Genomic DNA, 25216 nt, shown 5'->3' with positions numbered 1-25216 from the left:
ATAAAACCTACATGGGAATCTGCCTTTTATATCAGTTTGCCATATATAATAGATATATAGGGCCTATTTCTTGGCTGCTGTCAAATATGAAGACTTATGTTTTAGGAAAACAGCAAATCCAGTTCTTTTGAATCAAAAGTGCCTAGCAACAGAAATCCTTCCTTTTTCTGTTTTCTACATCCCATTTCCCCATCTCATTGTTATGTATTTTAGCTGTGAATATCAGTCTATTATTTCTTTAACATAGCTTCAAAGAGACATTATTGATATTTGCAAACTGCATACTACAAAAGCCACCTGTTTGATGTATGTAATGCTACTTGGTAATTCTAGAGAAATGTGCATCCTTCACTACAAACCAGCTTTAGGTTATCCAAAGATTCTCTGTTTGCCCTTTCAATCAGTCCTTATTCCAAGTATTAGTCTACTTCTTAGCTCTAAATTTGTCTGTTCAAGGCAGTTCATATAAATGGAATTATGCAATGTAGATTTAAACTTAAACAAAGATCTTGGCTGGGGCTCCAGTCACTGGAAAACTTGACTGACCAGTAGGATCTGCTTCCACAATGATATACTAACCTGGCTGACAGTTCAGTGGTAGCTTGATGCCAGGAGACTTCAGTTCCTGACCATATGGCTCTATCCTAAGACTACTTAAGTGTGCTTATAACATGACTATAACCATGGTCAGGTGACCCAAAAGTGGCCAAAGTAAAAGCAACAATACTCTTTCTGTTTTAGCCTTCAAAAGTTATCCACTGTTATTTCTATTATACACTGGTTGTAAAGGTGAGTTCTATTCAAGATGTGAGATAACTGTTCAAGGGTCAAAATATCAAGAAGCATGAATGAGCAAATCAGTTTGGAGCACATGTATACTTTATCATTCAGCTTTTTATCCCTTGGTGTCTAAGATGACCTGTGTGCCTTGAGCAAGCTTCGGGAGAGGCAGAAGAAAGCCTTAGGAGGATGGGGTTTTATCCTTGCTGGAGGTGAGAAGCAGCAAATCTACTGGGAATTAACTGCTGTAACTGTGGGTGAATCCTGAAGTGGCCTTAGGGCCTTGAGATGGAGCAGCACCAGCATTTGCCATATGCTCCAAGGCTGTCATTAATGAGACAGCATTTCAGGTTCACAGATGATAATGAAAAAGATAAAGTATGCTTACAGGTGGGGCAAAATTATAGGTTGCTGGCCAAGTAGTTATGCTTTGGGGAAACCCTCTGGTGACATCTGTACCAGGCTGGGATCTGGAATTTAGAAGCCCCTTATCCCGGAAAAAGGAGCCCCAGAACACCAAACCTAGCCTGCTCCTCCTATCGCTGGAGTATAGAATGACAAACCAGCCTGGGCAGAGGTCCAGCTGCATTCCTGAAACATGGGAAGGGGGCTGGAATCAAAGACAGGATTCAAGATTTAGAGCCTCTGTTGGTAAGGTTCTCCTCAAGGTAACCCCGACGAGGAGGAAATGATGACAGATTGATGCTGGCAGCACTGCCTAGCACTGGATTTAAGGCACTGACTTCAGTGGGCTCAATCACGCTTGTGACCTAATTCTGGTAGTCTACAAAGGAGCAAAAGCAGGAGGAGAAAGGTGGGTAAGAGGAACAGAGTGACCCAGGAGGGGAGGAAACAGGTCTTTGCAGAGGAGCTGACCTGGAGGGACCATACATCCTGGAATGTTCATGGCAATCCTTATTTGACCTGTTGTTCTAGATAGTTATTTTTTAAACCCTCAAAAGCATTCAGATTTGGATAGGAAATTATATGCCCATCTTCCTTACAGCACTCTGCACTACCACCAATCAACTTTTCCTTATAACCATTGCAAATGTTTAATGTTAGTCTCCTCTGCTCAGCTGTAATTTGTGGGAGAATAGGAACCACACACCTACATTTTACCCTGCTCTAACTGAAGTATTGACACTTATGATGGATTCCATATAGATTTTATTATTGAATGAGTAGTGATTGGATTGATGAATAAGTACACTTACTGTTTTAAAAAGGTGTGGCAGGAGAGGGAGCTCATGGACCCCAGACTGATAGCTAGGAATCCAGCATTGGACCAACTCAGACCCACTGAACATGGGTCTCAGTTAGAAGGCCTGGGCAGTCTAAGGGACCTCTGACAGTGGAACCAGGATGTATCCCTGGTGCACAAAAGGACTTTGGGAGCACATTCCCCATGGAGGGATACTCCCTTAACCTACAGGCAGGAGGGAAGGCCTGGTCCCTACTCCAAATGACTTGACAGATTTAGATGACTCCTCCTGGAAGTGTTCACCTTCCCTGGTGAGTGGATGGGGGATAAGACAGGGGAGTCAGGGGTGCATGAGAGGGATGGAGGGAGGGAGGGAGGGAGAGGGAACTGGGATCGATATGTAAAATAAGAATAAAATTTTAAAAAATTTTTGGCAGGATCTAAATGAATGGAATGGAAGGAAGGAGGAAGTCCCTAGGGCTAAAATTGCAAGGGGGTCATTGCAAGTATATTTATTTATTTACTTTAATGTTTTAAAACATTCATTCTTTGACAGCTACACACACACACACACACACACACACACACACACACAGAGAGAGAGAGAGAGAGAGAGAGAGAGAGAGAGAGAGAGCATCATCTCCTCTTGTCCTGTTTCTCACTCTTCTGGGCCTCTTCTTCCTACAGTGTCCCGGCAGGTATATTTTAAAGCCTCAGGTTAATCAATGCTCTATTCATTACAGCTCTTTCACTGAATACCAGTTGGGTCTGGGGCCAGACGGTGCATGCTTAGGAGCAGAGCTGCTGCTGGTGAAAAGTTCAAGGTTGTCAGATGTTCAATGAAGCCCCAAGTGTGAAGCAACAAGCATAGCATCTCTGCTCTCCAGGCATCTGCCCTGCCCACCAGTGATTTGGAAAGCCAGAAAACTGTGTTGTCAGTGGCATGGTAACCATTAATGCACATTTTCTGTATTAATTCCTTTTTAATGAGAGAGAACCAAGCATTTTTGCCATCAAATGAGGGCTATTTATGGTCCACTTACTCACATTTGCTGAGAGTCACTGGGGCTGTCACATGATTCTGATCATAAACCATAGCCGGTGTTAACAGAGCCAAGACCATGGAGATCATATCTGAGAAACAAGTGTGAGAAAGGGAAAAATAAAATCGGCAGCCAAAGTTCTGCTGAAACTGCTAAATAGTGGCTAATTTAGGAGGGAAATGTCAGTACCTCCTATGGTTTAAGTTATCATCCTTAACTTGTCCAAACACACACACACACACACACACACACACACACACACACACACACACACACACAAAATGGTCTGCACTTGGGTCTTACATTCTTCAATAAAAGTCACTATTCTTTTGGCTTTTAGAAACTGAGTGAGACCACTTCCTAAGGAAAGGGACATTGGATCATAGTGCCTGGCTGCTCTTTCTTGTTCTGCCAGAAGGTGGTTGTTGTTGTTATGCCTTTTATTTTTTTTAAATTTTCATCTGAGTGGGGATCACTGTGATGTTCATATCAAAGTAAGATGAATGGCCTGCCCACTGTTATGATAATATTTATTGTTTACATTCCCTTGTCCTAAACCTTTCCGAGCATAACTCCAAAGCATATCCCTCTTCAGGAGAGTAGCAATTTTCTCAGAAGACTAGCTGAGATTTACCTAGCACCCATTAGAATATGTGCCATAGAGACAAGAGAATGTAAACAATAAATATTATCATAACAGTGTGCAGATAATTTTTCTTACTTTGATATGATCATCACAGTGATCTCATCTCATATATATAAAATGAGCATAAAGCAGACTGAGGGTGAATATACAGACTGGAGGAAGGTGGAGCAGAACAAAGTAAAGTGATAGACCAGAGAATTGGCCTACCAAGTGCTGGGATAATACATTTGGGCCACTATGCCTGTTTTCCATTCATGTATTTTCTTTGACTGCTTTCCTGTTACACCAGTACAGTATCAAAGGATGTATGGTCCTTGTGCTGGTTAGTTTTACTGTCAACTGGACACAAACTGGGTCATTTGGGAAGGAGGCACCTCACTTGAGAAAATACCTCCATAATATTGGCCTATAGACAAGTTTGTCAAAGTCTGTGGACCACTATCTTCATTAATGGTTGATGTGGGAAGGCTCAGCCTACTACGGGCAGTGCTGCCCCTGGGATGGTGGTCTTGAATTACATAAGACAACAGACTGAGCAAGCCATGAGGAGTGGGCAAGGAAGCAGCACTCCTCCATTGTCTGTGCTTTCAGCTCCTGCCTCCAGGTTGTTGCCCTTCTGGAGTTCCTGCCCTGACTCCCCTGCGTGGTGGTCTATAAGCTGAAATAAACCCTTTCCTCCTCCAAGTTGCTTTTGGTAATGCTATTATTATCACAGCTATAGGAAGCAAACTAAAACTGTCCCCAAACACTAAAATATTTACGAATATGTAAAAGATTTGCCGAATCCTGCCATAGACCATGGTAGAAGTGGGAATCATTTTTCTTTACTGCAATCAGTTTTCAGAGAGTGTGAATTTGAACAGAAGGCATGGGCCATTTGGTAGGAGAGAGGGAGCAAGCTCATGTGGAGAGAAAATAGCTTTTCTCACCTTGCAGCACACTCCACTCAGCTTCGGGTCCAGAGACGGAGGCTCTTGTGGATAGGAGCTGCTTGTAAAGATTGGCTATCTCTGTCCTTCTATCTGTACATGTACTGGCTTACAACTGGACTCACTTACTATCCTCTCATTCAGCCCTGCTTAACTTCCCAGATCAGACAAAGTTGGGGTAGAGCTGTGCACTCACTTATTCTTACAAAGTCCCCTGTTGGGACTCAAAGCATGGTCTTTGTAAAAAAAGAAAAGAAAAGAAAAGAAAAAGAAAAAAGAAAAGAAAACAGCATTTTTAAAAAAGTAAAAACTCACTCTCTCCCCAAAATATCCCACATCTCAATAAAGCTAGGTAGTACCAGTGTGAAACTTCTGTATCTTCTTCCTCTTCCTTCTCCCCACCTTCTTTTCCTTCACGGGAGAGGAAGTTTCATGACTGGCACTGAGGACACAAAATAGTAAAAGCTTGAGTTCTACCTCAAAGATGGAGACCAATGGCTAAATTTTTACTGAGAAGTGCAATGTTGACTGTCTGAAGAGATACAGGGAAAGCATGGTAGAGGGGTGGGCTTGTTATATTCAAGGTGAATCATAGTGCACACCTGAAGGTCATCCAGGTGAGAAGTGACATTATAGACACGGGAAGTACTGATGTTTCCCAGGTTCTAGTCAAGTGCTTAGTGGTTTTAGTTGCATCACCTACTGCAAATAAATATTAAAGCAACTCTAGGAGGTGGGGAGGGACAGGGGGGTTGGAGCAGTCTGTGTGCACAAATGGCACTATTTTGACTTTCTATGAAATTTTAAACTGGTCTAGACCACTTCTCTTTGGTTATAAGATTCATGCTCCCTCAATGATATGAACCAATTATTGTGCATCATTTACCCTTGCTTAGATGACATTGATCTCCCAATATGAAGGTTGCTAGTCATTCATTAAGTCAGTTATCACTTTGCCAGTGGGACTGAGTTATGTGTATAGAGTGACAAAGAAAGTGCCAATGCAATATTTCTCCACAGTTGCCATGTAGTGACAAAGAAAGTGCCAATGCAATATTTCTCCACAGTTGCCATGTTCAACTTTTAGTTGTGGGTAGAAAATACAGGTCTCATTCAATGACTAGTGAGTGCTATGGGCTAGTTAAGGAAGAAAACTCACAGTGGCCTAAAGGTAGTAGGAGATGCTTTTTGGGACAGTGACATCTCCAATCTCTCATGTCATGGCTGGATTACAGCAAGTATGAACACCAGGAAAGGCTAAAGCCCTACTTACAAAAATAAACCAAAAACCAAAACAACCCCCCCAAAACAGAAAGTGTTTTAATTTCTAAGTTCCACTGGGAGAGAGGAGTCTGTAAAAGTTGAAGGGCAAGGATGCGTCTCACTTTCCTGCAGAGTTAGTGAGCTGTACCATGAAATACGGTATGACCATAAATGAAATCACAAAAGAATTGCTTCCAAATGCTTCACCTTGAAACCTTACCTCATCCACAATGAGCATGATGTTTATTGCTATTGCTGCTGGGAAATGGAGCTGAGTGTACTGTTGAGAAGACAGTGTCTAAGGAGTAGAAAATGATAAGATTTATGGTGGGAATAAAACTTTGACTAAATTGCTGCTTGTTAAATGTGGGTGTTGGGTCCATTGTTAGAGAAGTTCACTCCAGGAAAATACAATGATTTTTTTTTTCAAGACAAGGTTTCGCTGTATTGCTTTGGAGACTGTCCTGGAATTCACTGTATGGACCAGGCTGGCCTAGAACTCACAGAGATCTGCCTGCCTCTGCCTCCCCAGTACTGGGATTAAAGGCATGCACCACCACCACACAATGATCTTTCTGGACAATTCTTTTCACGGTTTTGTACCTTTATTTCTGTCTTTATAGGATAACATGTTAAGTGGTCTGTTAAGTAAAGATCAATGGAAGGGACAAAGTTTCATTCTCCCTTAGGTTCCTTAGTTTAACTGTCCTTTTAACTGGTTACTCAGGACTTTTTCCCTTGGGTGACCTCCATGTTGGTAGTGTTGATACTTAGGACCCCATTACAACTGCGCTGTAACTCTCACTTGCTTCTGATCACTATCCATTGGTAACTTGTGAGGGGCTTCTTATGGGTGGAGGCCAAGTCTGAGGGCAGTAATGAACAAGAGAGATCTGGTCTTTTCTTTGCAGAGGGCTATCTCAGTTTGACTCTGAATCTTCATACTATGTTATGTGTAAGCATCCAGGAAAATCACACCAAGACCTCGAGGCTAAGATAACCTATCCTCAGCTTATTTGTGGGGGAGTTAAAGTTTAAGTTTTTACATAACTGGAAACTTTACAATTCCCTCCTGGCCTCTTGTCACCTACATCTGTCCCTGACAAGCAAATAACAAAAGTGAACTAGACCAGCATTGTCCTGTAAAACTATATGTGACAATACAGATGCCATATGCCTTCACTATCCAACATTGCCAGTAGCCACAGAGGGCCATTGAGTACCTGTAATGTGTTCAGTTGGAACTGATATATCTACAACTGGAAAATATGCACTGAATTTCAAAGCTATAGTAAACCCCAGACTGTAAAATACCTCAGCAACAGCCTTTAGGTTGATTGCACATTAAAAGTATAACAATTTAGACATATTGACTTGCTTTATTTTACTTTCTGTATATGCCACTAGAAAAGTTACAATAATACATACGGTATGCCTTATATTTCCATTTGACAATACTGTTGTAAATCTTGTTTTTCTCATCCGGTTGATGAGATCATGAAGAAAGAGATCGGTAAGATATGCTCATCTAAAAATGCTACAATTTGCCCCATTGTAAATTTACTATCCCATGGTGTGGATTCTAATTGGGGCTAATGTAGCAGGTGCTGTTACTACTTCCCATTACCCCTCAGAATTTGTCATACTACACTCTGAAGACATTTTACTTCAAGAACCTGTAGCATTTCTCTGTCTGGTTGTTTCAATATTTTGGAGGGAGTGGCAGTAATACCTCCAGGACCAGCACTCAGCTATGATGGGTTGGAGTTGGAATATAAACACCCTCATTCCTTTCCTCATATTCTATACAGTTCCTCAGAATTCCCAAGCAGGATTGAGCTTTAGCCACCAGCTGTAGCCAAATAATAGCCCTATTGTTGGCTTTCTTCTCCTTTGTATCTCATTCTCCCATTCCCTCCCAAGTGCTTCCTTGGATCACTTCCTAAATAGACAACTGCACTCTCATCCCCCTCTCGGTGTCTGCATCTGGATGAATGTGTCCTCAGGTAGTCACTAGCGTAAGCTGGTCATATTTCAGGAGCTGTCTAGGGAATGTTTGATTGACTTCTATTCTCACCTGGATCTCTGCTATTTTAACCAACATGTAGAAGCTTGGCAGTGCTGAATATGTACTGCTTCACAAAACTGCACATTTAACCACTTGGTCTGTCTCCTTGCCCTCCCAAACACAATATGTCACATGAATTGGCACTTTCAACTTCACTTTGGTACGCATTAATGCTTCTATTTTAGCACTAGTGTCCAATCTCAGTTCCCATCCGGCTGTGCTTCGGGTTTCATTTTCTGCTAATTGCAAAAAGATGCCCTAAGACATTTTAGGCATGATGAGTCCTGGATAGGTGTAAATTGTTTGCTGTTGTTGAAGACACTCTGGGAGGGGACTTTCTGGAGTCTGACAGGATGTTGTTCCAGATGTCAGAAACCTAGCGCCAAAAAATAAAAATAAACTCCAGTTACTAAATTGACCATGGTCTGAAATTTCACATCAAGAGAAAAGCTTCAAGTAGAAGAAAATGTGTGAAATATTTGGAAATGGCCCAGAGATTTAGCAAGTATGTGGCTTAGCAATGTTCTGTCAGGTAGAAGATGGATGGTGGCAATTGACAAAGGCATTTTCTAGTGTTATATGAGGGTGAGAGTTGTAGAGTGATATGTAGGTTTTTAATAATTCCCTTGTTCACTCTCTAGTCTCGAATTTTGAATGAGAAAACCTGAAACCCACAGGGGTGAAATGAGGAGTCCACAGACACAGAAACAATGTACTGAATGTAAAACCAAGTATTCTTCAGTGGGGCATCCTTATAAACTACTCAGCTGTCCTTGTGTTTGAAGTTGAGCCTGGTCTCTTTTCCCATGATTATATATTGTCACTTCTCACAGTACACCTGGGTAATATCTTCGCTGTTTTAATAATTTTCAGAATAATTTTCCTTGTGCAATTGTGTTCCCTGTGGTTTGGACAGGGTTATTTTCACCATTAGACTCCTAGACATCACATCAGGACTCCAGGCAAGCACCTTAAGCCTTTTTCTTCTTCCCTGATGGGTTAGGATCCATTGGTAAATCTGACTCTTCAGCTAGTGCTCTGGGTGACAGTGTGTTGAAGCTTGGCGAGGACACATTTTGATTCTTAAGATACTAAGTGTCAAGGCTACCTCATGTTTCTTTGAGAGGAACCTCGTAACAGGAAGTTTTCCCTGGATTTTTGTTTCTAATGGGGATTCATTCTTTGATTCCTGGACTGCAAGTTCCTCTTTCCAGATCTTTGTTTCAAGTGGAGATGTGTTTCCTAATTCTTGGTTTGGAAATTTTTGGTGTGTGTGTGTGTCCTCTTGATCTCTTTCTTAAATCCTGTGTCTTCCACAGTAACTTCTGAATGAACTGAATTCCTCCTTTGAAGGTCACTGCTGACTATATGCTCAATCTCTGTGGACTTGTTGACGTATTACTAAAGATGATTTGGCAATACAAGTTTTCCCCAAGCTAGCTCTTCTAAGGCTTATCCCATTCTAGAAACTCTACTTCTCCTTCTTCCTGTTAAGACCTCAACCTTCAGTTCAGTTCCTGAGTCATTTGATATGGCTCCTCCAGTCCTTACCTCTTCTATGCCTTCATTCAGATTCTGTTAGATATGTCCTTTCCTGTTCCAGCCCCTCAACTTGTTATCATTGAGCTTTAGGCCTCTTGCCCTATAAGGAAATTGTTCTCTCAAAGAACTCAAAACCTCCCAAATGGTAACTATTTGAGGCTAAAAAAGGAAACAAAACGAGCTAATTGAAGACAGACTAGATACTTTATCCACCCAAGGTATGCTGAAACAGCCAGAGAGCTGCTTGATATTTATAAAAGTTCCTTCAAAATGTAGTTCACAGCCTCTACAATATTACATATCAGGATAAAAGAAAATCTGAAAAATCGCCTTGTTCAAATATTGGCTAAAAGTGTTAGGCTTCATATTCAGTAGACAATTTTAAAGTGCTCCATCTGCCACAAACAAAGTTCAGATAAAAGTATAAAGTGGAATGAAGAACCAACTATTTTATACAAACAAGAAAGTTTGGGTTTGAACTGTTACCTGACATGTGATAAAAATTAGAGGTGGAAGGTATAAGTTCCCTATAAGGAAGCTATATGTTGCTTTAGTTTGTGTGTTCATATGTATATGCAAATGAGTTATGCTTCTGGGGTGGTGTTCTATCTCCAAATGATATATTCAAATTATTGCCTAAAATTCTATAAAGAAGTGCTATTCAAATTGGTTTGGTATAAATAAATGCTCATATAAATTAAATATTTCAAAAAGTCCCTGGAACACAAAAACTCACTCAATGTCTTTTCTTTTTTAGTTCATAATTTAGGTGCCTTTGGTAAATATGATTAGTGTGCACATTGTTGGTTTAAGAAAATCAGTTATGTCTTCTTCTGAGTCAGCTGCACTTAGTATGAATATAGTTTTCTTTTAGTTGGATTTACTAGTCAAATATAGTAATATGATATGTGGTAGATATTAAAAATCATACAAAAGTACAAATTTAAGATAATACAAATGTACAAGGACATAATCAGTAAAAGGTATCTCTTTTTAATTGTATAAAACAATGGGTTTCATTGGGACATTTTCATACATGTTTAATATATGCCAGTCATATTACCCTATCCCCATTATTCTAAGTTGTCCATTCTCTTCCTTTTCCTCTTCCTCTTCCCAAGTAGTTCCATTTCTACTTTCATACCTTTTGTATGAATCTAGATTCTGCGTACGGGAAAAAACATGTGATACTGTATTTCTGAGTCTGGCTTGTTTCATATTCCTCAAACAACATGGTTTTATTCTGATTAATGGCTAAATAATACTCCATTGTATATACATATCACACTGTTTACTTATTTGTTTATGGGCACCTAGCTCAATTTCATAATTGGCTACTGTGTGAGTAATGCTTTGATAAATACAGGAGTCTATATTAGTATACTAGTTTTGATTCTTTTAGGTATATATCCAAAAGTAAAATAGTTGGTTTGTATAGTAATTGTACATTTAGTTTTTTTTAACCTATTTGTATTAGTCACTTTCCCATTGCTTGACCAAATCCCTAGCATGAAGAAACTTCAAGGAAGAAGGATTTGTTTGGCTCATGGTTTGGAGGTATACTCCGTATAGTAGGGAGGATGTGTTGCCTGAAACTCGTTCATATTTGAACAGATCAAGAAGCAGAAAAAGAAGAATACCAGTACTCAGCTGGCTTTCTCTCGCTCTGCACCTCTTACTCAGTCCAAAACACCAACTCATGTGATGGCAACACACATTCAGTTTATTCCCTCAGTTTACTCCCTATGGAAATGCCTTCACTAATCATATCCAAAGATATGATCGTTAAGGTTCTAGGCATTTATTAATTAAATTGACAATCAAAATTAACCATCATGCCTTCATACTGATTTTCATAGAGGCTTCATTAGGTTACACTTCTATGAACTATCTATAAGAATTCCCTTATTTTACTGTCTCTTCATTATTCCTTATGCTTTGTTGCTTTTTGATAATGATAACTATTCTGTTTTGATTGCAGTTTTGATTTACATTTCCCTGTTTGCTAAAGGTGCTGAACACAATTTTAGGTAAAAATTAATTTCTTTATATCCCTTACTTAGTGTATATGAAATACAGCAGTAAAGAAGCTGTGTAAAAATGTGTAATTTTATAACATTGTTTTTGGTTTTTTGAGACAGGGTTTCTCCATTGCTTAGGAGCCTGTCCTGGAGCACACTCTGTAGATCAGGCTGGTTTCGAACTCACAGAAATCTACCTGTCTCTGCCTCCTGAGTGCTGGGATTAAAGGCATGCACCACCACCACTGCCTGGCAGGTTTTTGTTTTTAGATACTTAGTTAATGTACGTATGTTGTGAAATATTTAACAAGGAAATAACTTGAGATAATAGCTGCCTTTGTTTAACATCTTAGGTAATTTTCATGAATAACCCAGACTTAAAGGTTAAGAGCACATGCATTTACTTGATGTAGATGGAATACAAATTTAATAAAAAGATAAATGGAGACTATATGGAAGAGAAAAAAATAAGCATTCCCTAAGGTGGAAAGAAGGAAGTGAACAAAAACCAAATGGATAAAGAAAATGTTGTAGAAGGAGAATGATGTAAACATGATGGAGAAATAGGAAGCACTAGCATTTATTCCCTAACAGAAACATTGCATGAACAGAATAAGATACTTCTATGAGATGTCCAAAATCAACACTTTATAGATTCCAGCATCCTAGTGGAACATAAAATCAAGACTACCACAATGGAAGGGTGGCTAATTTTACTTTACCTAGAGACTCCTCCTCCAAGATGGCATTGCTCAAGGCCAAGAAACAAACAAAACCCAACTCTATGGCCTATGATTTCCCCTCTTTCCCCGAGAACAAAGAGAATAAACTGAGCATGCATCTTCTTCAGTCTATGAGAATGTTTAGCAAATGGCTCATTTCTCTCTTTCTTTATACATACAAGTCAGGAATTGAATTCGTCACATTGCCTGGAGTCAAAATGAGAACAAAACAAAAGGTAAGGTAAGATATTCATAGCAACTGCCATGAGGATCTCAACAGCCGATCTACATACTTTACTGCCCAGCCTAAAAACTTGCAGATGAAAAAGAAGGGAAAGAAAAAAAAGAAAACACAGAGAAGGGGTAGGAAACGTAATTAAAAAAATAATGTACAAAAGCTTTCCAAATCTGGAGACGTGGACCATCAGACTCACAAAACCAAAACAATCAACAATGTTGAACTTCAAAAGTTTTACATTATATACTACACATTCTGGTTAAATTGTTAAAGGGCAAAGGCAAACAGTGAACTTTTAAACCAGTCATGAGTGGAAAAAAGGTCACTAAGAAGTGATTCTCCATGTGGTAGTTTGAATAAGATTGTCCCCTACACACTCACAGATTTGGATGCTTTGTCATTAAGGAGTGGCCCTCCTTGAGAGACATTAGAAGGTATGACCTTTTTGGTGGAAGTATGTCACTGGAGGTGGGCTTTGGGGTTTCAAGCCCAAGCCAGTTCTATCAGTTCTAGTCTCTCTCCCTCTCCTTCTCCCTCTCCCCCTCCCTTTCCCCCTCCCCCCTCCCCCCTCTCTCCCTCTCAGATGTAGACTTCTTAGCTCCTTCTCCAGAACTATGTCTGTCTGCATGCTGACATGCTTAAAGATAATAGACTAAAACTCTGAAACTGTGAGCAAGCCCAAGTTAAACGCTTTGTTAAAAAAAAATTAGAGTTGCCATGGTTATGGTGTCATTTTACAACAATAAAATACTGACTAAGACACTCCACATGACTATTGTCCTAGTTAGCTTCTATTATCAACATGTCCTGGAGTCCTCTAAGAGGAAGTACTTGATTTATGAATTGTCTAGATCAGATTGACCTGTGGGCATGTCTGTGGGGAGATGTCTTAATTGTTAATTGATGTAGGAGGGTCCAGCCCACTCTGGGCAGCATCATTCCTTGGGTAAGCGGTTTGGGGATATTTAAGTAAGATAGCTAAAGATAATTCAGAGTGAACCATCCAGCAGAACTTCTTTCTTTCTGTCTCAAGTTCCTGCTTGATTACTGCTCTGACTTATCTCAGTGACGCACTATGACCTGGACATGTAAGCTAACCCTTTCCTCCTCTATGTTACTTTTGGCCATGATGTTTGTCACAGCAACAGAATGAAACTAGAACAACTATCATCAGGATTTTCAACAGAAACCTTTTGATGGAGTAGCAGAAATGTTGAGAGAAATATGAGTTCTTTAACTGTCTAAAATTTTAGGTTTTCCATCATCACGTTACTTTAAACAGTGATTTTTGAAATTTTTAGAATTGCTTATGGTAAATAGATACTGTTTTATAGTGACCTAGGATAGATATGATTTACTCAAGTAGTCTATCCTTATGGCATTTCTCACTATATTTTTCTTTGCTAAATCAAATTATAAATAAAATTTCATGATCTCAAACTGAGTTTGAAATTTTCCATAATAACCATGCCAAACGATTTTTTTCTTTGATTTGTGAGAAAAACTTATAATTGTAGCTATGTGATATGTTGAATTAAATGAAAATCATCACTTAAGAAAAAAAATGCTTACTCTTTCATAGGTTGCATGTAAACTTTGTAGGAATTTGTCATCATTCTGGCCACCCCTGTTCTGTCCTGAAGTAATGTTACCAGTTGTGATTCTTACATATTTTATTTTGTTTGTTTGTTTTTATTTTATTTTTGTCTTTTCTTATACTTTCTACCCTAGTATTTTAAAAATTACTATAATTTGATTATTTTTCTTTGAAGCAAGATGCTCTGTGTCCCAGGCTTACTTCTAACTTACCATGTAGTAGAGGATGACCTTGAATACCTGATCTCTGTGCCTGCCTGTATTGCTGAGATTATAGTAAAGTACTACCATGTCCAATTCATCAGGCCCTGGGAATGTAGTCTATGGCTTTGTGCATGTCAGAGATGCAGTATGCCAACTGAGCTATATGTCAACCCATGTAAGATCTTTCCATGTTTTCTTTTCAGTGTCATGTCTAATTCATGTGGCACTGGAAATGTAGTTCATAGCTTTGTGCATCTCAGAGATGCAGTATGCCAACTGAGCTATATACCAACCCATATAAGATCTTTCCATGTTTTCTTTTCAGTGTTAAGGTTAGAATCCAGGACAAGTGCCTGTCACTGACTTAGTTACACACCAGCCTAGTTCTTTCTAGATATATGCCACAGAATCAACTTTCCTTAGCAAATCAACTGCCAGGAAACCTTTTAACCACTGGTAGTTTAATTACTTTGTAATTCGTAGGTTTTCTCTTATTCTTTTCCATCTCTAAAGCATTTGCAAACAGTTATAAACTTGAATTCTTCCTCTTTAACAAAAGTGATTATTTCTGAGACCTATGAAAATGAAGTAATGCAGGTACATTAGTGTACAGAGTTCTGGGGTCACTATTCACTAGACTAAGGAGCTCCAGAATGCCACCAGAATGGCTGGGCAGTTCATAAAACTAACCCAAGATCAAGTAGAATAAGAATGAACTACACAAGACTAAATGAGCTTGATGAAGAGAGCTTATAATCTTTATGAAATTTGTTTAGAATACTGCTGGTTTGCTAATGTTCTATTTTCTAAGTAGGAAAATAGGAATAATAATAATTCTAAATAAGAATGCCTACTTTCTTCTTAAGATACTTATAACCCATATTTTATTATACTATGCTTTTGTAAATTAAAATTAGACATTTCTGGTTTTGGCCTAGATGCTCTAGAATTTAGAAATTCTTATTAAGCATTCTCATCCCCAAGGCAATATAATTATCAACCTGAATCAATAAGAAGTGTCCTTCTTATAACATAACACAATTAAAAATTAGTTACGCTTTCAAGGCTTTTAGTGGAATGCCATATTTGAGAATGTTGCATAAAATCAGATATAAATAGCCAGTTTGAAGGAGCAAAGACTGACTTTATGGAACTAATATTTCCTAAGCCTTTTAGAAAAAGCCAGCCAGGTACCTTGAGCACAAGTTCCCTGCACTTACCCATAAGAAAGGCCACTTTCATCCTGAATGACCCAGGAACATTAGTACATTTTATGTACCATAGAAGAGAGGAATTGGCTCAAATTTATGGGCAATATCAGTGAAGCATGAGGGTGAATGGGCGGCTTGTCTTCCTAGCCTCAAGGGCTGTTTGGAATATCACCCGAAATACCCTATGAAAATTTCCAATAAAGCAGACTTTTATAGGACCATGCATCCATTCCCATTCCTGCTGTGCTTTATAAACAAGAAGTCCAAATGTAAAGGACTTACTTGGAATGAAAAACAACCCATATTTGGTTATGAAAAATTAAGGAAGGTAATGATAGAAATTTTGTTTCAAAGAGCAACTTCAGCACACTGTGCCTACTTTGTCAAATTGTTAATTCTTCCAATTTTCTCTAATAATCTGGTTGCAATTCTCCAGGTTAATATTTTAATTGTCCTACCCATGTCCCAAATGGCAACACAGAGAATCAAAATCATACTGTTTGCCTCTTTACTGGGACTTCAGGTTCTCTGTAGCTGACTTCCCCAATCCTTACTCTGGGATCTAAAGAAACCTAGCAAGCAGAAGCAGGCCAATGGGTGACCTGCCTACCTGGAACTGATGCTGTGAGATGCTCTTGTGTAGGCAACTTCTCAACTGGCTGCCCTATTAATAAAGTTAACAGACAGGTCAACTTCTTAACAAAAGGCAAGCAAGTGATAAACAGCCTCTTATGCTTTGACAGAAGATGAGACATTGAGAAAAAAAAACATTTGTTCTTATAAAACTTTAGACAGGCTCTTTTGAGTGCACTTTTTGACTAAGCCTCATTTTTGGGCCTCTTCAGCTTGCCTATCCCAATTTGAGCAAGAACCTTGCCAAGTTAGTTTATCTAGAATTCTCTCATCCTTGATATCTGATCACCATGACTTGCCTTTAGGAGAAAAACAAAACAAAAATAAAAACAAAAACTGATAAGTAGATTTAGTGAGAACTGAGTAATTTTCCAGTCACTCTACTCACTGGTTATAAGTCCACAGGCTGTATTTGATTTATTTGGAGTTATGATACTCCTGAGTTGTCTTTATAATTTTCTTAACATGGCTAAAAATTGAACTCATCCATGAGAGGATGGTATAACCACTTGGGGTGAGAATCCAAGGAGCAGGCACATTTATAGATCAGGAATGTTGAGAAAATATGAAAGCAGAAGCAAAAATGGCCTGCTCTTACAGGGTAGGAAAGGGAAGTCAACTGGACAGAATTTCCATGTCTTCATTATTAAAGAGATTTACTTGTAAATCACTTGTAAAATAGTTCAATGGCAATGAAAATCAGGAGTCATATAATCCAGAAACATGTGTTCCAGACTGCGGCTGAAGGGTGCAATGCTATCCATTGCCTCATTTTTTTCCAAAGAAGGTTTTATTGGAACACGTTCATTTTTGCATTGTCTGTGTCTATTTTCCTTATATTAAGTTGTACAACCCTGAACACATAAGTCATGGAACCTAAAATATTTCCTGTCTGACCCTTCACAGAACTGGTTTCCAACCTTCATGCTCTAGGCAGTGCATAGTTTTCCACGGAGTAACACTTCCCTGCGACTAATGAGGAATATCCTGCTATTAGGCAGTCCCACTTTACAAGTAAAAAAGACTGAGATCACTGAGTGGCAGAGCTAAAACTTTAACATGGGTCAATCTGATCCAAACAGTAGTGCTATAATCAGGATACAGTTTAGTTAGTCCCCCCTGACAATGACAACGAAACAAAAACAAAATTCTGGGGCTCCACTACACACTGAGCATGACAACTCAAAATGTTCTCATCTTTAATGAAGAAGGTGTCACAGTTCGGTAGATGACAACTGCTTTGGTAACTCTGAAGGCCAATTTTACTTGCATTGCTTGGTCTAAAACTACCTTTATAAAAGGAAATTAGTTAAATTATAGTACATTTGTGCAAGACAGTACATTAGTTGTACATCATCAAACAAGGAATCCAGGCAGAAACAGATAATTATTTCAATTTTGCAGCACTTTTCTTTCGAATATTTTCTCTGTAGTACCTATTCAGTAATGAAGTGCAAGCTAACTTCAGCTGTTGCTTTCTTAAATAGTGAGCTCTTCCCTTCTCCCCATTAATTGCATTTTCCTTTGTATTTAGGCAATATAAAGAGGCAGGCTTTGAAAGGAATTGTGTGAGCTAATGGACAATAAAAACCCTCTTCCTGCTAGGCAGTGGTGGCCCACACCTTTAATCCCAGCACTTGGGAGGTAGAGGCAGGCAGATTCTCATGAGTTTGAGATCAGCCTGGTCTACAGACAGAGTTTCAGGATAGCCAAGGCTACACAGAGAAAAATCCTGTTTTGAAAAACTAAAGCAAACCAACTAACCAACCAACCAAACAAACAAACGAATAAACGAAAAGCTCGTCTTCAGTCAATATTTAAAATTTCTTTCTCTTTCCCCATTTTTTTGAATGGAAAAGTGCAATGAAACACTCCAGTGATAAGGGAATTTCTGAAATCAAGCCCAGGCCAGCCATTTAAGCAGCCAGATTTAGAAATCATATCTTTAGTATCAGGTTGCATGGGAAATCTGTCAAATCTTTTTTTGAACATGTTCATAAATAATAGTTCCGTGAGTATTACTAATAGTCACAGGGCACCGTGGGTGAATTTCAATGGTTGAACTGCTGTGGAGAAAATGAATGGACTGTTAATAGAATCACTGTTGAATAAAAGCTAAATTATTAAACTGTAGTGGGGGCTGTCACTTCGTTAGTGTGGCAAATTATATTTGAAGGTGCCAGTGTGAATGTCTCAGGAATATTACATTGCACAACCATTTGTAGGGATTTTAAACCTTTCTATAGCCTTCTCTCTTTTAAAGAAGCTCATGTTTATGTTTTCATGGGCTTTCATTAGTGGAGGGTGTAGCAGAGGGTATCGGTTTTCTGCCATACCCCCTCAGCATCCACCTCTGTGCCAAAAGTTCTTTATTGCAAACACCTGCCATGCCTTGCCAGTGGACCTTCTATAACTCTAGGAGCACCAAGCTCTGTCTGTAATCAACTCCAGAGTACTAAAATACTAATCCCCACAAAAGCCACTCTCATCTAATGATGGATGTGAGTCGGCAAATAAATACTCTGCTTCTCCTCCCTTTTATTGGAGTAGCTGTGAGTGGAGAAACTAAGCTATGGACAAAGAGCTGCAGGAATCCCCAGCAGGACTGGTTGTCTACAGTGTTCGATAGTGTTTTGGGTATTGGTTGCTTTCCCTTCCTGTCTCTCCTTTATTGGTATTTCTTGGAATCATCTCCCCACTCCCACTCAAATCCTTCTCTTGGATTCTGCTTCTAGTGCAACTCACATCAAGACATCAGCAAATGAAACACTCTAGAACATTCTTTTTTCATAGAATGCCTTTGCTGCTTCATTCACTTTGGGATGCTTTAACAGAATACTGTAACTGGATAATGTAAACAATGCTGTTTATTTCTCACGGTTTTGGAGCCTAGGAGGTCCAAAATCAAGGTTTGAGTAAAGGACTATGAGTACAGTTTAGTAGTAGGGTGCATGTTTAGCATGCATAAGGGCCTGGCTTTAATCCCTGGCATCTAAGAAAAAGGTGGTGGCATATGTGGTGGGTAGGGGTATGGTTCCTTTCTTGGTTCATAAATAGCCTACTTTCATGAGTCCTCACATGGTATAAAAGAATGAGGGCACTATGTAAGGCACTCATCACATCTGTCTATACATAACCAACTAACTTAATACTATCATCCTGGAAGTTAACCTTAGAACATATGAATGTTTGGTGACACAACATATTCCATATCCTTCACTCCTACAAGAAGGATCTATGTTACATTGGGAAAGCCATAGATTTTTCAGGATAGATTCAACCTTGAGTTAAAATCTTATTTTTATTATTGACTGGTTGTCTGCCTTGTGAGACCTTAAGTTATATTGTTTCCTCAAGCCTCAGTTTCTCCAGTTACAGAATAAAGATATAATTTCTCCCTTCAGAATTGCTAAGAGAATTAACCATATAATATATGTCAACTGTTTAATATATAGTAGTGATCCAATACATAGCAGATCCTTGACCTCCAGGAAGTTATCCTTGGTCAGTACCAGTAGAATGTAATGTTTTTGTCCTTATCAAATTTCTCATGGAAGAATAAAGTGGACAAATACCCAGAGCATCATCACATGGCTGCAAAACAACAGTAAAGACAACAATGAAGAAAACCTTGTCTAGCTAAAAGAATTCCCAAGCACCTTTAACTAATTAAGAATAAGCTCTAACATTGCAGAGCTAAACTTAGTCTACTTTTGTGGTTCTATAACAAACAAAAAAAAATCACGAATCCAAACTCCCAAAATAAAACAGGGAGAAGCTTATAAAACTTAATGTGGAGCTCAGCACTAACAGCTAAATGAAGGGAAGATTGAAAATAATTTAGAAGTCACAAGTGGATGATAAAGTGTACAGAAACTGAAATTTACAGACTATTTAATACCTGGAATTGCTGACTGTTTAGAACCTGCAGATGGATCCAATGTGGTGGACAGTCAAAAGGAATTCTGGATAATCTATTTTTTCTAGTTGCTCTCCATGCTGCTTGTCTCTGAGTAGAGCCTAACAGGAATAGACCCAAGCTCAGGCTGAGAGCAGATCCTAGCTAGGACCATAACCTGCCTCTCAGTAATTCTTTTCACTAGGTTTTCAGTCTTCATCTGTACTCTGATATCTAGTGGACCTTACTGATTTGGGCACCCTGCTGGCACATTATGCAACCAATTAAATGAGTGGAATGATGAGCTCACTGGTAGGCTTAAAGGATGCCTGCAAACCTGCTAATTAGCCTTTCATGTCTGGGGATTGAATGCAATTCCATGGAACTAGATGTTGCCATGCATATAGGAAACCAAGATTTGCATTAGCACCTAGAGCAGTTTGATCAGTTGAAGCCATAGAACAGCATGAAATTCTTGAATTTCATGGGGCTTACCAGGGAATGGGTGGCTAATCTTGCTTGTCAAACTTGACACACTTGAGAAGAGGAAAACTCAAGTAAGGAATAGCTTCTGTTAGATTGGTTTATTGGCATGTCTGTAGGAGCGCTTTCTTGATTGCTAAGTGATGTAGGAGGGCCACCTCCATTGTGGGCAGTGCCACCCCAGTCAGGTGGGCCTGGGCTACCTCAGAAAAGCAGCTGAATGTGAGTCTTGGAGCAAGCCAGTTGAATTTCTCCATGATTTCTTCTTCAAGCTCCTGCCTTGGTTTCTCCTGGTGATGAACTGTAACCTATAAACTGAAATAAGCCTTTTCCTCCCCAAGTTTCTTTTAGTCATGGTGTTTCTCACAGCAACAGAAAGCAAACTAAGACAGAATCCCTTCGGGTCATTGATGGGACACACGGATAAGGGTATGAAGAAAGCTTGCAAAGTTGCCTCCTGTGTCTCTCTTGATCATTTTTAATGATAACTAGAGATCTGGATAACCTTTGGGTTGGAAAATCTTCAGCATTACCACTGACAATCTAAATTATGTCTTGTCAAATGCCAGCCCTTGTGACAAACTTCTTCCTGGAGTGGGATAGACTAGTTCTTGCCACTGTGCTAGAACCCTTCTGTGTGTTTGTCACATTTCCTTGGGTTTGTAACCACAATTCCCAATAAGAGAGTCACACTGACTAGCAGAGAACCACCTGGTTAGGGGTGATCAGGGTCACCTGTGGTACTGTGATGTCAGTTTATTAATAATTACAGCAAAGTCTTTCAAGATGAAATTAGTAAATCTACCAAAATGGTGATTTTCTCAGTTTTATTACCTTCTGAGATACTGATACATGCACTAATCTTCATGTAGCTTCTTTTTTCTTTTATTCTTCTCTCATATATTACATCCTGACCACAGTTTTCCCTACTTCCCTGCCCACAACTTCTCTTCTCCCCCCTCTTCCCCAGATCCACCATCCACTTCCCCTCAGAAAACAGTAGGCCTCCCAGGAACATCAACCAAACACAGCCTAACAAGCTACAATAAGAACTAGGTATATACCTTCACAGAAAGGCTAAACCAGGCAACCCTTTAAGAAGAAAAGGTACCAAGAGCCAGCAAAAAGTCAGACACCCCTTCCCACTTCCACTGTTAGGAACCTGCAAGAACACCAAACTACTCAGCCATAACATATATGCAGATGAAATAGGTCAGACCTCTACAGGTGCCCTGATCTCTGTGAGCTTCCATGAGTCCCACTCAGTTGATTTTGTAGGCTGTGTTCTCGTGGTGTGCCTGTCCCCTGTGGTTCCTCTGATCCTTCCTTCTCCTTGTGCACAGGATTCCCTGAGCCCTGCATAATGTTTGACCGTGGGATTCTCCATCTGCTGTCATCAATTGGTGAATGAAGTCTCTCTGGTCTCTTTGATGAGGATTCTGCTAGGTTCTGGTCTGAGAACACTCTGCAGGCAGGACATACTGAAGATTGAAGGTTTTCTGGCTGAGTTGGTGTACCAGGGCTCCAATAGAGGCTTTTCCTGGTTGTAGAAGATGGCTGGTTATGGCTTCCTGTTCCCTACTACTAGGAGTCTTTGCTAGGGTTACTCTCATAGATCCCTTGGAGTTTCCATTGCACTAGGTTTCCATCTCACCCTGAAATGCGCCCCCAATTCCAGTCATTTCTCCCAGTATTCCCCCCCACCTTATTCTTCCAGTTCCCAACGCCACCTTCCCCCAATCCACCATCAAAATCGATTTTATTACTCCTTCCCAGTGAGATTGTTGCATCCCCTCCTTGAACCCTCCTTGTTACTTAGTTTCTTTGGCTCTATGGATTTTAGCATGGTTATCCTTTACTTTATAGCTAATGTCCACTTATAAATGAGTACATACCATGCTTGTCTTTCTGGTTCTGGGTCACCTCACTCAGGTTGATCTTTTCCAGTTCCATCCATTTACCCACAAATTTCATGATGGCGTTGTTTTTAACAGCTGAGTTACACTCCAGTGAGTAAATGTACCACTTTTTTTTAAAAATCCATTCTTTGGTGGAGGGACATCCAGGTTGTTTCTACTTTCTGGCTATTATAAATAAAGCTTCTATGAATTAATGTGACTTTTTAACTGACTCCCCTTTCTGGTGATACTACCAGTTTCCGTTTCATACACTGGATGGATGTTATCTCCCTGCTGGTATGTGGCATTCCATGTCTCCTTGGTTGTCATGAGTTTTCAGTGTGTGTTGGGATAAGTACTGGTGGCTAAAGACTTACCTACCCAAAGGCCAGATTCCCAGAACACCATTAAACATGGTTACCCATGAGACTGAAAGAGATAGAGTGCCAAGAATGAAAGGAAATCAACTGATACATTTGATTACACTTGAAAGAGGAACCTGGGTTATCAAAAGACAATCAAATAAGGAAAAACAAAGCAGTAGAGAGAAAGAAGATACTAATGATGGCTCCTATAATAAAAGACATTTATGTAAAAAATATAAAAAAATCTCTTATAAAGGAAAAATAAAAGCTCCAGAGAAAAATAAGCAGACAATATGATTATGAATCATATATAAAAGTGTATACAAATGACTGATAAACACATAATAACAAAATATGCTCACATCATCACTAACAAGAAAAAATACAAGTTAAAGATCTCTGATGTGCTCTGAATAGGTTAGCAAAAATGAAAACATCAGACATTATCAATTATCACCAAGGACATGGATCACCTGAATCTTATACAATAGGAATATTAGCTGGTACTATTGTTGGGAAACAATCTGATGTTATGGATTAAGGTGCAGATACATGCTATGCATTACACAGTACAAGATTCCATCTGTATAGTTTTGTTTGTTTGTTTGTTTTTAAAGGGACAAAACCAGTATTACAGTTTGAATGTGAAATGTCACCTAGGCTCATTTTGGTGAATGCCTGGTTCCAGGTTGGGGTTGGTGACATTGTTTTGAGAAGTTTATTATTATTATTTTAATTTTATTTATTTATTTTTCTTTTTTTACATATCGATCCCAGTTCCCTCTCCATCCCTCCCTCCCACTCTTCCACCCTTCCATGCCCCTCAACCACTCTCCCATCCCATTCCCTCCCACAAATAGGGTGATGTCTTCCTGGATGGGGTCATCTAAACCTGCCAAGTCATTTGGAGTAGGGACTAGGCCCTCCCTCCTGCCTCTCCTCTAGATTAAGAGAGTATCCTTCCATGGGGAATGTGCTCCCAAAGTCCTTTTGTGCACCAGGGATACGTCCTGGTTCAACTGTCAGAGGTTCCTTAGACTGCTCAGGCCTTCTAACTAAGACCCATGTTCAGGGGCTCTGAGTTGGTCCCATGCTGGATTCCCAGCTATCAGTCTGAGGGCCCATTATTTCCTCCTTGTTCAGGTCAGCTGTCTCTGTGCCTGGTCCTGTCCTCCCTCTCTGCATTTGGATTCCAGGAGTTCAGCTCAGTGTTTAGCTGTGGGTGTCTGCTTCTGTTTCCATCAGCTACTCGATGAGGGCTCTATGATGGTGGATAAGTCAGTCATCGGTCTCATTATCAGGGAAGGGCATTTATGGTAGCCTTTCCACTGTTGCTTAAATTGTTAGTTGGGATCAGTCTTTGTAGGTCTCTGGAAATTCCTGTAGTTTCAGTTTTCTCTTCAAATCTATAATGGCTCCCTCTATTATGGTATCTCTCTCTCTCTTTCTCTCACTCTCTCTCTCTCTCTTATGGCTTTTAGGAGGTTGGGTCTTTCTAGAAAGTGGGTTACTGGGAGCAAGTACTATGGATAATAATGTGGTCTGGGTTCTAGTTGATTGTATCTGTTTTATGGTCAGTTAAGGTGTAAATAAGCAGTTCTATACTTCTATTAACACAGCCATAAGTCACTGTGAAATCCACCATGCCTTCCTCACCATGATGAAATGTACCCTCTTGAAGAGAGAGTCCAAATAAAAACCTTCTTCCTTTAAGTTATTTCTTTCAGGCATTTTATCACAGTGATGATAAAGAGTAACTAATACATCCCTAAACCTACAGCTTAGGGATATACAATTATGTGAAAAAAAACTTTCAAGTAATTACTTCAATAAAATCAAGATCATAATTTACTATAGGGAAGAGAGAGGCAATTGTGATGAAGAATCATGCACAATCTTTCATATTTGCACTTGGTATGCTTCTCTCTTTCTCTCTCTCTCTCTCTCTCTCTCTCTCTCTCTTTTTGTGTGTGTATACTCACATGCACTATATTGAACTATAATAATGTTCAAAGATTTTGCAGTCTTTTACCCGAAATACTTATTACTGAATTTTCTATACTATACTTGCAATAAAAGGATTCCATGTTCAAACACAGTTTGCAATCAGTAGAATAAATGAGAGTAAAGGGTCTTTACTATGGCTGGGAAAGAAATATTGTGAATTTCCAAGAGAGGACAGAAGTAAATAGTGACTTGTGTGACATCTTGCAGAATACACCCTTAGGAAAAGTAGATGGAAAATATCATAAAGCAAGCATCATTTTCGTGAATTTGTTGATTTTCTAACCAATGACTTCAGAATCTTTATGGAAAACATAAAATGAAAAGTAGCAAATGAAACTCTAGGTGGTGTTGAGCTGGAGGCCCTCACTATTCTCAAAAAATCATCATCATTTCAGGTGTCTATGCACTTGGCTCCAAGAATTGAGGAGTGAGAAACCAGCCCACACCCATACTCCTGGAGAATAA

At 39.4% G+C, this 25216-nt stretch overlaps 1 pseudogene; it reads right to left on the bottom strand.

Moving 5' to 3' along the window:
• The window catches only part of LOC127218320 (40S ribosomal protein S8-like), a 41766-nt pseudogene that overhangs the window by 6519 nt on the left and 10031 nt on the right, over positions 1–25216 (bottom strand).

This window comes from Phodopus roborovskii, unplaced genomic scaffold (assembly GCF_943737965.1).
Source record: "Phodopus roborovskii unplaced genomic scaffold, PHOROB, whole genome shotgun sequence".
Classification (NCBI taxonomy): domain Eukaryota; kingdom Metazoa; phylum Chordata; class Mammalia; order Rodentia; family Cricetidae; genus Phodopus; species Phodopus roborovskii.
The sequence above is the reverse complement of the archived record's forward strand: the minus strand, read 5'-3'. Positions and strand labels throughout refer to the sequence as shown.